At 44.0% G+C, this 12,349-nt stretch overlaps 1 long non-coding RNA gene across 4 annotated transcripts in view; it reads left to right on the forward strand.

Moving 5' to 3' along the window:
• Window positions 1–12,349, forward strand: part of LOC102171853 — a 53,801-nt gene that overhangs the window by 18,085 nt on the left and 23,367 nt on the right. For 3 of the 4 annotated variants that reach the window (XR_001297491.2, XR_001297490.2, XR_311233.2), the window contains 2 exons: window positions 4,188–4,311; window positions 5,786–5,827. This is a non-coding gene — a long non-coding RNA (uncharacterized LOC102171853). Of the gene's footprint in view, window positions 1–4,187; window positions 4,312–5,785; window positions 5,828–6,339; window positions 7,727–12,349 lie in introns of those variants that run through there. The other variant, XR_001917684.1, reaches the window with a different exon arrangement.

Below are 12,349 nucleotides of genomic sequence, written 5' to 3' on the forward strand. Positions count from 1 at the left end.
CCCAAGCCCATGTTACCCCCACTTTGTTGGCACTTCCCTTTCTTATTTTTTTTCAATCTATTTGTTTTTAATTGAAGGATAATTGCTCTACAGTATTGTATTGGGCACTTTGCTCTCTGAAAGAAGAATCTGGCACAGCTTCATGTTTATTCTTGGTTATTCTTCCCAATTTACTGTCACTCAGAGCTGTCTGAGCCAGGGAGTTGGTGTGGGGACAGGGGATTTTGAGGCCTGGCCTGATTCCAGGCAGATATCCAGTAGCATAGCACTTAACCCCAGGTCAGGCTTCTGGCAACTTCTGTCCTCTGGAATTTCGCTCTAAACCTAGAAAGAAGGAAATAGACATAAACTCCCTCAAACACAGAGCGATAGCACTGGAGTCACCAACTTTATTTCTCAGGCTTTTTCTAGTGCCTTGCTTACAACATAGCTCTAAAGAATGTTGTCATCTGGTTCTTAGCTGTACAGATTAAAGGCAACAGGAGGAGATATTGGAGTGGGGGATGGGCGGGGAGAAGCTCAGATATACTGATGGGAAGTCATACTGACAAAATAGCACAACTTAAAGCATGTTGATTCTGATTACCCTGAGTTAGCTGGGAAAAGATTCAAGTGAATTAAGAACTCTGGGAAGCATGTAATATATACATGTATATTTCATGTCATCAGAGATAATCTTTAAACATTTTGGTGTTAAAGGATATGATTTGTTTATCTGTACAAATCCAGTTGTTTCTAACTGCTATACCTTGCCTAAGCCAGAATTATGAACTATTTCTTGCAATGACAATTTAATGCTTTTTGATAGTAAGATTGGAAGCCTTGAGCAGAGCTGAAATTGTCTTGCTTTATGAGAGTGATTCAGGCATTGAGCAAGAATGTGATTTGAATCCTAAATTCATTCATTCTCAGATTTGGTCCTCAGTAGAGGCATCTCATTTCAGACTTCATCTGAGGCTCCTTCAGCTACCTCTAGGCTTTTGCTCACATTTTGGCAATTGGCCTAGGAGCTGCCTGTGATCTTGCATGGAGGCCCAACCAAACAGGAAGTGACCTCAGGCCTCAAAGGACTCACTGCCAGCCTGTTGCCTGGGTTCACTATGCCAATGAACCAGCCCGGCCTCGTTGTCACCACCTCTGAGTCAGAAGTCTGGGCAGGGTGCAGAGGCTAATGTGCAGACTCCACTCTGGCAGCCTATCCCGTTCTCATGGCCTTGAGCTCTCTGCCCAGCTGCTGTGAACTGGCAGGCCTTGGGTGGGAGGGACACTGGTTGGGCCAGGGCTTTCTGCTGCTGTCAGAGGCATCTGTGATCAGTTCAGTTCAGTCACTCAGTCGTGTCCAACTCTTTGTGACCCCATCGACTGCAGCACTCTAGGCTTCCCTGTCCATCATCAACTCCCAGAGCTTACTCAAACTCATGTCCATTGGGTTGGTGATGCCATCCAACCATCTCATCCTCTGTCGTCCCCTTCTCCTCCTGCCTTCAGTCTTTCCCAGCATCAGGGTCTTTCCAAATGAGTCAGCTCTCCTCATCAGGTGGCCAAACTATTGGAGCTTCAGCTTCAGCATCAGTCCTTCCAATGAATATTCAGGACCGATCTCCTTTAGGATGGACTGGATGGATCTCTTGCAGTCCAAGGGACTCTCAAGAGTCTTCTCCAACACCACAGTTCAAAAGCATCAATTCTTTGGCTCTCAGCTTTCTTCACAGTCCAACTCTCACATCCATACATGACCACTGGAAAAACCATAGCCTTGACTAGGTGGACCTTTGTTGGCAAAGTAATGTCTCTGCTTTTTAATATGCTATCTAGGTTGTTCATAACTTTTCTTCCAAGGAGCAAGCCTCTTTTAATTTCATGGCTGCAGTCACCATCTGCAGTGATTTTGGAGCCCCCAAAATAAAAAGTCTGTCACTGTTTTCATTGTTTCATCCATTTGCCATGAAGTGATGGGACCAGATGCCATGGTCTTCGTTTTCTGAATGTTGAGTTTTAAGCCATGTGCAATCACCCACCTCCTTTTGCTGGTTGATTAATAGTCTGGGCACTCACCTCTGCTGGCAGGAAAGTCTTTTGTTCACACCTCTCACTGCCTGACTCCCCACCCTATGACACAGAGCGTGATTGCTTCAACTTAAAGCACAGGAAGAGTGAGGCTGAAGAGCCCATGCAGCAGGCAGAAATGTGGCTCCCTTAGCCCTTGCCAGCATGATGCCTTGGCTGAGCCCTTTGCCTCCTTCCTGTTCTGCCTCTTAATGCACTTCACCAAGGGGTGCTTGCTAATTGGTCAATTTACCCCATCCTCCTTGTTTGGGGATGATTCTCATGGCAGTAGGACTACTGAATGGGGCAGTCAAATGTGGTAAAGCCCTGGACTGGAAATCAGGAAAGCTAGGTTCTGGTCCTGGATCAGCTGTGGGGTCTTAGAGCTCTTACTCCTCTGAGGGGGAGGGGCAGTGGTTGCATTCAGTGATCTCAAAGGTCCAAGTACTCACTCTTCTATTCTCTGTCCTGTTCGTGCAGACAGAAATGGGCCAATTTTGAGCATACCTTTTCTTTCCCTCCATCTCCATATCTCCCTTCACCTGAGCTTCTCTTGTGGGAAGAAATTCTGAATCTCTTTCTTTCAAAAGCTGGCCAGGGAGTATGGCAAGATTGTATTATCGATGCCTGAGTTCTGGGAGTTTTTATTTTGGAACTGATGTGGAATCCAGGATTAATACAGATATGGTAGTCCCATCTGAAAGTTTATCGCTGAACAGCAGGCAGACCAGCGCAGCTACATGTCTATGTCACAGTGAGGTTTGGAACTCAACATCTCAGCCTCAGTTTACTCTCTTGCACGTGACTTGAGCGGGTGCAGGAGGACTAAGCTGTGCCCTTCCCTCTCATCCTCAGCACTTCCCAGAAAGGAGAGGGAAGGCTGGAGAGGGTGTGGCAACAAGCTTGGTCATGGATACCTGACAAATGGCCGACTTTATTAAATGCCTACTGTCTGGTAACTGAGCCAGGGATTGTGGAGTGGGGAGACTAAGAAGGCAGCTTTTGACAAACAAACCCTGCCTGTTCTTGGCTTTTGGGCCTGCATCAAGTTGTTTTCTCCATTTGGCATGCCCTTCCTCTCTTCTTAGCTCATTGAAAATCCCCGCCATCCAGCAAGTTCCACCTCTTGCCTGAAGTTCAGCAACCTTTTACTGAGGACTTCACCATTCCCCAGCCCTGTTTGGGGGATACAAAGATGAATACATATGTAGTCCCTTTCCTCAGGCAGACTGTGCTGTATATATTTTCCTGCTTGGGTCACGGTGGCTTCATATTTCTTCCTTTCTTCTCTCCAGCTAAAACTGAAGCCCCTTGAGGGCAGAGGCTATACTTTGGGGGCTCCACAATGGCAAATAGATGGGGAAAATATAGAAACAGTGTTAGATTTCATTTTCTTGGACTCCAAAATCAATGTGGATGGTGACTGCAGCCACAAAATTAAAAGAGGCTTGCTCCTTGGAAGAATAGCTGTGACAAACCTAGACAGTGTATTAAAAAGCAGAGACGTTACTTTGCCAACAAAGGTTCATTTAGTCAAAGCTATGGCTTTTACAATAATCAGGTATGGATGTGAGAGTTGGACTATAAAGAAAGCTGAGCACTGAAGAATTGATGCTTTTGAACTGTGGTGTTGGAGAAGACTCTTGAGAGTCCCTTGGACTGCAAGGAGATCCAACCAGTTAATCCTAAAGGAAATCAACCCTGAATATTCGCTGGAAGCACTGATGCTGAAGCTAAAGCTCCAATACTTTGGCCACCTGATGCAAACAGCCGACTCATTTGAAAAGACCCTGATGCTGGGAAAGATTGAGGGCAAGAGGATAAGGGGGCAACAGAGGATGAGATGGTTGAATGATATCACTGACTCAATGGACATGAGTTTGTGCAAGCTCTGAGAGTTGGTGATGGACATAGAAGCCTGGCATGCTGCAGTCCATGGGGTCGCAAAGTATCTGACATGACTTAGCGACTGAACAACAACAACTACTTCAAGTTGGGTGATTCACTAGAAGGATGACTCACAAGATGCAACAGCAGGTTTTAGTCACAGCTGAGGTCTTACAGCAAAGGATACAGAGAAAGGCAGCGGGAAAAATACACACATCGCTTGAGGATAACCTTCTGAATTTTTCCCTACCCAGGGCCACACAGGAACAACTCACAGCAAACTACAGGGGCACTCATGACAGGTCTGTGCCCAGGGAAGTCCACCAAGTCTCCAGGTCTGAGGCATTTATGAAACAAAACTCAAGTCTCAAATGAAAGGTACTTAAAGCCAGGTGCATCATAACTCTTCTTAAACGCTCCTGAGAGGACCTCCTGAGCTGGTACAACACACACCATTTCTCTGGACAGCATGGTCAATCAGAGACATAAAGAACCTGCTGAGGGCCATTGTCCCAGGGGTATAGGTCAGGGGTCAGTTATGATGCCAGGGTCCCTTGGAGACATACAAGGACTGATCCATGAGACCTTCTGTATTAACTCTTTTTTCCAACCGTGTCTGATACAGTTCATGTCCCCTCTCAGAGCGCCCAGCGTGGGGCTACACAAGACCTGGCCTCTTCTTTGAGCTCCACTCAGATACACATCACTATCTACTTGTCTCCTCCAGTCCCCTAGACACTGGCATGTGAACATGTCAAAATCTGAACCTGAACACCCCCCACCCTGCCACCACTCTTTCCCATCTCAGTAACTGTCAGCGTCATTCACTGTATTGCTCAAGCCCCATACCTGGGCATCATCCTTGATTCTCCTCTTCCTTTCACCCCCTCATCCACAGTTGATCCATAATTCCTATTTTTAAAATATTTATTTATTCATTTGGATGTGCCAGGTCTTAGCTGCAGCACTCAGGATTTTTAGTTGCGGCATAACTCTAAGTTGCAGCATGTGGGATCTAGTTCCCTGACCAGGGATCAAACCCAGGCCCCCTGCATTGGGAGTGTGAAGTCTTAGCCACTGGACCACCAGGGAAGTCCCTGTAATTACTATTGATTCTCACTCTGAGGTGTATCCCAAATGTGACCACCTCTCATTCTTTCAACTAGTCTGGTCCAAACCACCATCGTCTTTCATCTGAAATACTCGTCTGCTTGGACTTCCCTGATGGCTCAGTGGTAAAGAATCTGCCTGCCAGTGCGGGAGATGCAGGAGACAGAGGTTCAATCCCTGATCTGGGAAGATCCGCTGGAGTAGGTAATGGCCTACCCACTCCAGTATTCTTGCCTGGAAAATCCCATGGAGAGAGGAGCCTGGCAGGCTACTGTCCAGGGGGTTGCAAAGAGCTGGACATGATAACTAAATGACAACATCAAAACTCCATTTTTTTAAAAAAAAAACATTTGTTTCTTTCAGTTATGTGCTGATACAATCCAGTGTAACTTTTATTATAAGTATGTCAGTTACTAAGAAAAAGAGACTTAATATATTTTTTAAAAGTAAAACTGAAGTTTAGTGCTTAAGGTTGCAACTTGGGTACAAATTAAAAAAGAAAACTAAAAGAATGCAAAGAGGGATTGGGATGGGATATATATCAGGTTTCTGAGGTAGCTGGCAAGGTTCTATTTCTTGACCTAGATGAGAATAAGAAGGTATTGACTTTATAATGCTCTATTAAGATATGCAGTGTTTTATATATTACACTTTATAATTTAAAGTAATTACAAATATGTATATCAACTATTCAAATGTAAATTATTTTAATGCAGTTACCCCTTGTGTGTTTTCATTTCAGGATCCCTGAAGACTTCCTTATGGATTTTGTCTCTGGGAACATGTGAGTTCCTGTCTGAGTTTAACAGAGAGTTTAAAATATGTATCATCACTTATAGTCAGAGTCTTACAAATTAAAACAAAACATTATTTCCCTTATCAAATTGGCAGAGACTTTTCAAAAATATTATTACTCAGTGTCGGCCAAAGTATGAAGACACAGGTACTTATATGCCATGCTGGTAGAAATGTAAATGAATACAACCTTTGTAGAAACCCAGTTTGTAGTCTGGAACAAGGACCTGAAAATGTTCATATTCTTTTTCCCAGTAAGCTCAATTCTAGGAGATTTATGTGAAGGAAATGATCAGAGATTACATGCAAGAATATACCTTGCAACAATTTTGTAATACTAAAATCTTGGAAACAACAAAGATGTTTAATACTCAGGAAATAGTATCATCACACGATGGAATATTATGCAGCCATCAGTATGGATGGTTTTGAATATTGACACATAGAATAATGATGATGGTGGTGGTGGCCAGGATTTATTAATCACTTACTATTTGCCAGGGATGACTATACCTCTTTAAATGAATTCTTGTATCATCACAGCAGTGCTTTGAGGTGAGTACTATGATTATTCACATTTTGCAGATAAGAAAACTGAGGTTCAGAAAGTTATGTAATTTGCCCAAAGTCACACTGTAAGTAGCAGTACAGCCAGAGCCTGCATCCAGGCCTGAATACTCTAAATTTACATATTGGCTGTTAATAGTAATAATCTTTAAGTGATAGGATTATAGTGATTATTTTTTTCTACTTTAAATTTTCTTTTATACTCTTAATTTTCTACAGCCATCACTTATCAATTTTATAATCAGGAAAAAATAGCAGCTCCTCCCAGGTATTCCTGCCACCCAAGGATATACTGACTTCTGGCAGAAGTGTCTAGGGGCAAAGGTAGGGCCAAGGGCCTTGGGGCAGGAAATACTAAAGAGTTCCCTGTGGCTCGGCCTCCCCAGCTCCATGGCTAGTCCACCCTTCTCCTGGGAACACTGCCTTCACTGGACTGGACAGGCACCCACCTTGGTCTGGGTTCTTTGCTTCTGTACAAGTAGAGTCTTGCTGAGGAAAGGAATAGCGTATGGGCAGAGACAAAGCGCAGGAACGACCTGCTTTTTAAATTTCCTACTAAAATTGCCTCCCTGAATTCCTGTGTCTCACACTGCTTGCCTCGTAGCTGTGCCCTATGTAACAGGAGTTCTAACTTGGCACCTTTGTTATGCTTCTCTACCACCTCTACCCTTAGACCAGGGCTCAGGCAGCCTCCTTCTGGCTCTGACTAACCAACAACCTTGTTTAGGGGGCTTCATGTGGCCGCCAGTGGGTCATCACCACTTTGTCCTATTTCTATGCGTGTATCCGCTACCCCACCTGCCTCCTTATCACAACTGGTATTTTTCCTAAACTGGGATCTTTTAAGGGAAGATGAGGCCAGAAAATGCAACAGACTCAGTGTGACACCCACCGCCCCCCACCTTTCTCTAGACCTGGGAAGACTTACTCAGTGCTCCTGCCTTAAGAAAAACAAATCGGTCCATGAAAGAAAGACATTCTGGGAGTCTGCCCCAGGTTAGCCAAGAGACCTGGGCATGAAACTGAGCTCTCTGGCTTCCTGGGCCCCCTGTGCTGTCTATATTTAGCCAAGCTGCCCCGAGCCTTGTCCACCTTGACTGAAAGCCAAAGCAGGCAGTTTGCTTATAAACATTCTGTGCCTGCCAGCTCATGCCAGCCAACCATTTAGATACCGGTTTTAAAATGTGAGGCTCCCCTTGCACCCAACTCTGAGGGTCTGCAGAGAATACACACCAAGGGCTCCACAGCCCAAGTTTTTCCCAAGGCCAAGAGTGACCTCAGCCAAGTGCCTGAAAATGAAAGGCGTGTCTCTCACCGCTTCATCTTGGCAGGGCTCAGCCAGCAGCTCCCTCTCAGTCCCACTGTTTCTGGTCACAGTTCTTTGAGTGTGTTGACCTACTTTCTCCCCTTCAGAGGGAAGAGAGAAACCAATAAATGTCTCGCGAGAACTCTTGCTCTCAGAAATGGTGACTCTGTCTTCTGGGCCCTCATCCTTTCCCTGCTCCGTTATCACTCTGCTCTGCCTACTTCAAGCATGACTGGAGAAAAACCCTGAGTGTTGCTTGCTGTCCCCATTTTACAACTGTATTTTCAGAGGCAGCATGGCCCACATATCACAGGGATGGGGACAGAGCCTGCCCACCTTTCCTTCCTTTCTTTTTTCTTCTTAAAAAAAAAAATTCATTTATTGAGCTGTGTTGGGTCTTAGCTGTGATGCATGAGATCTCCACTGTGTCATTTGAGATCTTCCCTTGCCATGCATGGACTCTCCAGTTGTGTTGCGTGGGCTCAGTTGCCTCATAGCATGTTGGATATTAGTTTCTCAGCCAGGGATCGAACCTGTGTCCCCTGCATTGCAAGGCAGATTCTTAACCGATGAACCACCAGGGAAGTTCCACCACCCTTTCTTTCCCTAGTACAGCCCCCACTGTTAAGTACCATGTGCTGTAGTGAGCTTGCTTCTACATGAGAACCTTTTGGAGATCTGCAGGGTGTCTCTGATTTTGTGACTGGTGGCATGATGAACTAAGAGATATCCAGCTTGACCATTTCCTACATCTGGCTTGGGCCTCTGAAAAGTGGCTCAGGTGTCTCAACTCTAGTTGCCTTGACAGGCAGAATCCTTCTTTGGACAGTGTACACAGGTGACTCTGGAGTACCCTCCATTGAGATTTTAGTGGCAAATTGATCATTTTAAGCTGTCTTTACACTTCCCAGTCTGCATGCCATTGCCCACTTCCTCTAGCCATGAGTCAAAATCAGCTTGGAAAATATATGCCCATTTTAATATCAGTCTGAGAAAAATCAATTAGGTGGATAAGTCTGCTGGGGTTCAGAGGTAGGGTGGGGCTACGTCATGTAATGAATTCCAGAGTGCCTTTGGGATTATCAAGGGGCTTTAATAAGCTGCCGTGTCTATTCTCCATGACTGTAGATAATCAAATGGATCTTATTTAGCTCCTCTATTCCTGGCTGCTTTGTCTCCTTTCTTCCCAACTTGTCCCTGTGTGCATAGCAGATGATATACAACCAGCCTGTCTTCTAGCATCCTATCAGATTTCATTGACATTGGGTAACATGTGGTTTGAGAAAGATTACAGGTCTTTTTCACCAGGTCCAAAATAATATTAGAGTCATGGTGGCCACAGGATCCTGCACCTCTGCAGCCAGCTGGGCCAGGGGTGGGGTGAGCCCTCCCCCCAGAGAGCTGAGCCAGCAGCAGGTGAGGAAACAGGGCATAGTTGCAGACAACAGTTGGGGATCTCTGCTTCCTGGGGACCTTTCCTAGTTGTGGCTGTGAAGTGTCTGTCCCCCCACCCGACCATCTGGGTTGATTGGAGGCAAAATGAGAATGAATAACAACAGGACCTCTGTCTCCCCATGACTGGAGAGGGGAGGGGGCAACTGGGATGAACTTTGGGCATTGGATAGAAAGGGTGATGTTACTGAAGAGGTGAATGATGGAAGGGATGATAATGAAAGTTATTACCTTAAAGGATACCTCAGAGTTTCCTCAAGACTCTGAAGTGAGACGCGCCAGATTGGCAGGGTAGAGAAAAGAACACAACACTTGGAAGAAGCTTGCAGAGCCTGTCTTGTCATAGGCAGCACACTTTGGTGCCTTACTGACCTAGGAGACCTTCTGTAATGAAGGCAGTGTTTCTTTGTGCTCCTAATATGGTGGTCAATAGCCACATGTGGCTTTTGAGCACATAAAATGTGGCTGGTGTGACTGAGGAACTGAATTTTTAGTTGTAGTTAATTTTAATTAAATTGACCTACATGAAAAGATGCTCATCATCACTAATTATTAGGGAAATGCAAATCAAAACTACCGTGAGGTGTCACCTCACACCAGTCAGAATGGCCATCATTAAAAAGTCTAATAAATGTTGGAGAGGGTATAAAGAAAAGCTAACCCTCCTACACTGTTGATGAAAGTATAGGTTAGTACAGCCACTATGGAAAACAGTATGGCAGTTCCTCAGAAGACTAAAAATAGAATTACCATCGGATCCAGCAATCTCACTCCTGGACATATATCCAGACAAAACTCTAATCTGAAAAGATAACATGCACCCTTATATTTGTAGTAGCACTATTCACAAAAGCCAAGACATGGGAATAAACCTAAATTTCCATTGACAGAGGAATGGATAAAGATTTGGTGTATATATACAGTGGAATATTACTCAACCATAAAAAGAAGGAAATAATGTCATATGCAGCAGTTGAACGAATCAGAAGATTATTACACTAAGTGAAGTAAATCGCGAAGACAAATACCATGATACCACTTATCAGTTCAGTTCAGTTCAGTCACTCAGTCGTGTCTGACTCTTTGCGACCCCATGAATCGCAGCATGCCAGGCCTCCCTGTCCATCACCAACTCCTGGAATTCACTCAAACTCACGTCCATTGAGTCAGTGATGCCATCCAGCCATCCCATCCTCTGTCGTCCCCTTCTCCTCCTGCCCCCAATCCCTCCCAGCATCAGAGTCTTTCCCAGTGAGTCAACTCTTCCCATGAGGTGGCCAAAGTACTAGAGTTCCAGCTTCAGCATCATTCCCTCCAAAGAAATCCCAGGGCTGATCTCCTTCAGAATGGACTGGTTGGATCTCCTTGCAGTCCAAGGGACTCTCAAGAGTCTTCTCCAACACCACAGTTCAAAAGCATCAATTCTTCAGCACTCAGCTTTCTTCACAGTCCAACTCTCACATCCATACATGACTACTGGAAAAACCATAGCCTTGACTAGATGGACCTTTGTTGGCAAAGTAATGTCTCTGCTTTTGAATATGCTATCGAGATTGGTCATAACTTTCCTTCCAAGGAGTAAGCATCTTTTAATTTCATGGCTGCAGTCACCATCTGCAGTGATTTTGGAGCCCCAAAATATATGTGAAATCTAAACAATGACACTAATGAACTTATTTACAAAATAGACCCACGGACATAGAAAGCAAATTTATGCTTACCAAAGGGGCAAGGGAGTGGGGGAGAGAAGGATTGGGAGTTTGGGATTAGCAAATACAAACTATTATATATGGGATGGATAAACAATAAGGTCCCACTGTAGAGCACAGGGAACTATATTCAATATCCTGTGATAAACCATGATAGAAAAGAATATGAAAAAGAATGTGTGTATATGTATGCGTGTGTGTGTATGTATATATATAATGTATGTATAAATGACTCCCTTTGCTGTACAGCAGAAATTAACACAATATTGTAAATAAATTATACCTCAATAAAATTTAAAAAATAAATACATAAATTGACCTAGCTGCATGTGGTTAGTGTTTGTCCAGTGGAGCATCACAGCCCTAGAGTCACAGTTGACTCAGGCAAATGGAGCAGTCCACTGCAGAGCTGTAAAGTACTGACTACAGCCGACAGCCCTGGCATAAATCCTGGTTTGCCATTTACTAACTTTGTAACCTTGCAGAAGTTACCCAACCTCTTTGAGCCTATTTTCTCATCTGTAAGATGGAGAGTCTAACAGTGCAGAAACCACAGAAGGCTGTTGGAAAGATCGAATGAGGTAATTCATGTAAAACTCTGAGCAAAGTGCCTGACATCTGTGACGTGCTCACTAAATGGTTACTGTCAGGATGTTTTGATGTTAAGATGTAATGATGTTTAGACCTATCTTATTTTTCTGTGCTTTGGCCCTAGTCATTGAACATCAGTAAATCAGCCTGACTTGCTAAGTGCCCGGAGGTGTGAGGATGATGACGTTTGCCCTTATTGGCTCCCTTGAGCTCCATAGCACAGGATCTGTTATTTGATTTTGTAGCTTTATTGAGTCTGAGCTCTGAATGAAATGAGTTTTTTTAATGAAAGAAAAGATGAAACTGTCAAGGTCAGAATAATAACATAAAAAAAAATCACATGTCCCACGTTCCCAATTTTCCATTCATTGAACAGGCATTTATTTGCTGAGAGACTAGTGATTACAAGCACAGATATTGGAGCTAGACTGACTGGGCTTGTATCCATTAGTTACTAGCTGTGTGACTTGGACAAAGTTACTTAACCTCTCTGTGTCTATTTCCTACTTCTCAGTTGAGCATAGTAATAGTACCTGCCTCACAGGGTTGTCGTACATATTAAATGAATCATACAATGGAATATTGTTCCACCATAAAAAGAATGAAATAATGCCATTTGCAGCAACATGGATGGACCTAGAGATTGTCATACTGGATGAAGTAAGTCAGAGAGAGACAAATATGACAATAAGTATACATGGAATCTAAAAAAGTGGTATAAATGAACTTATTTGCAAAACAAATAGAGTCACAGATGTAGAAAATTATGGTTACCAGCGGGGAATTGGGGTGGCGTATGTGTGTGCTCATTCACTCAGTCATGTCTGACTCTTCTGCGACCCCATGAGGCTCCTTTTGAAATCTCCATGGGATTCTCCAGGCAAGA

This window comes from Capra hircus, unplaced genomic scaffold, assembly GCF_001704415.2.
Source record: "Capra hircus breed San Clemente unplaced genomic scaffold, ASM170441v1, whole genome shotgun sequence".
NCBI classification, from domain to species: Eukaryota; Metazoa; Chordata; class Mammalia; order Artiodactyla; family Bovidae; genus Capra; species Capra hircus.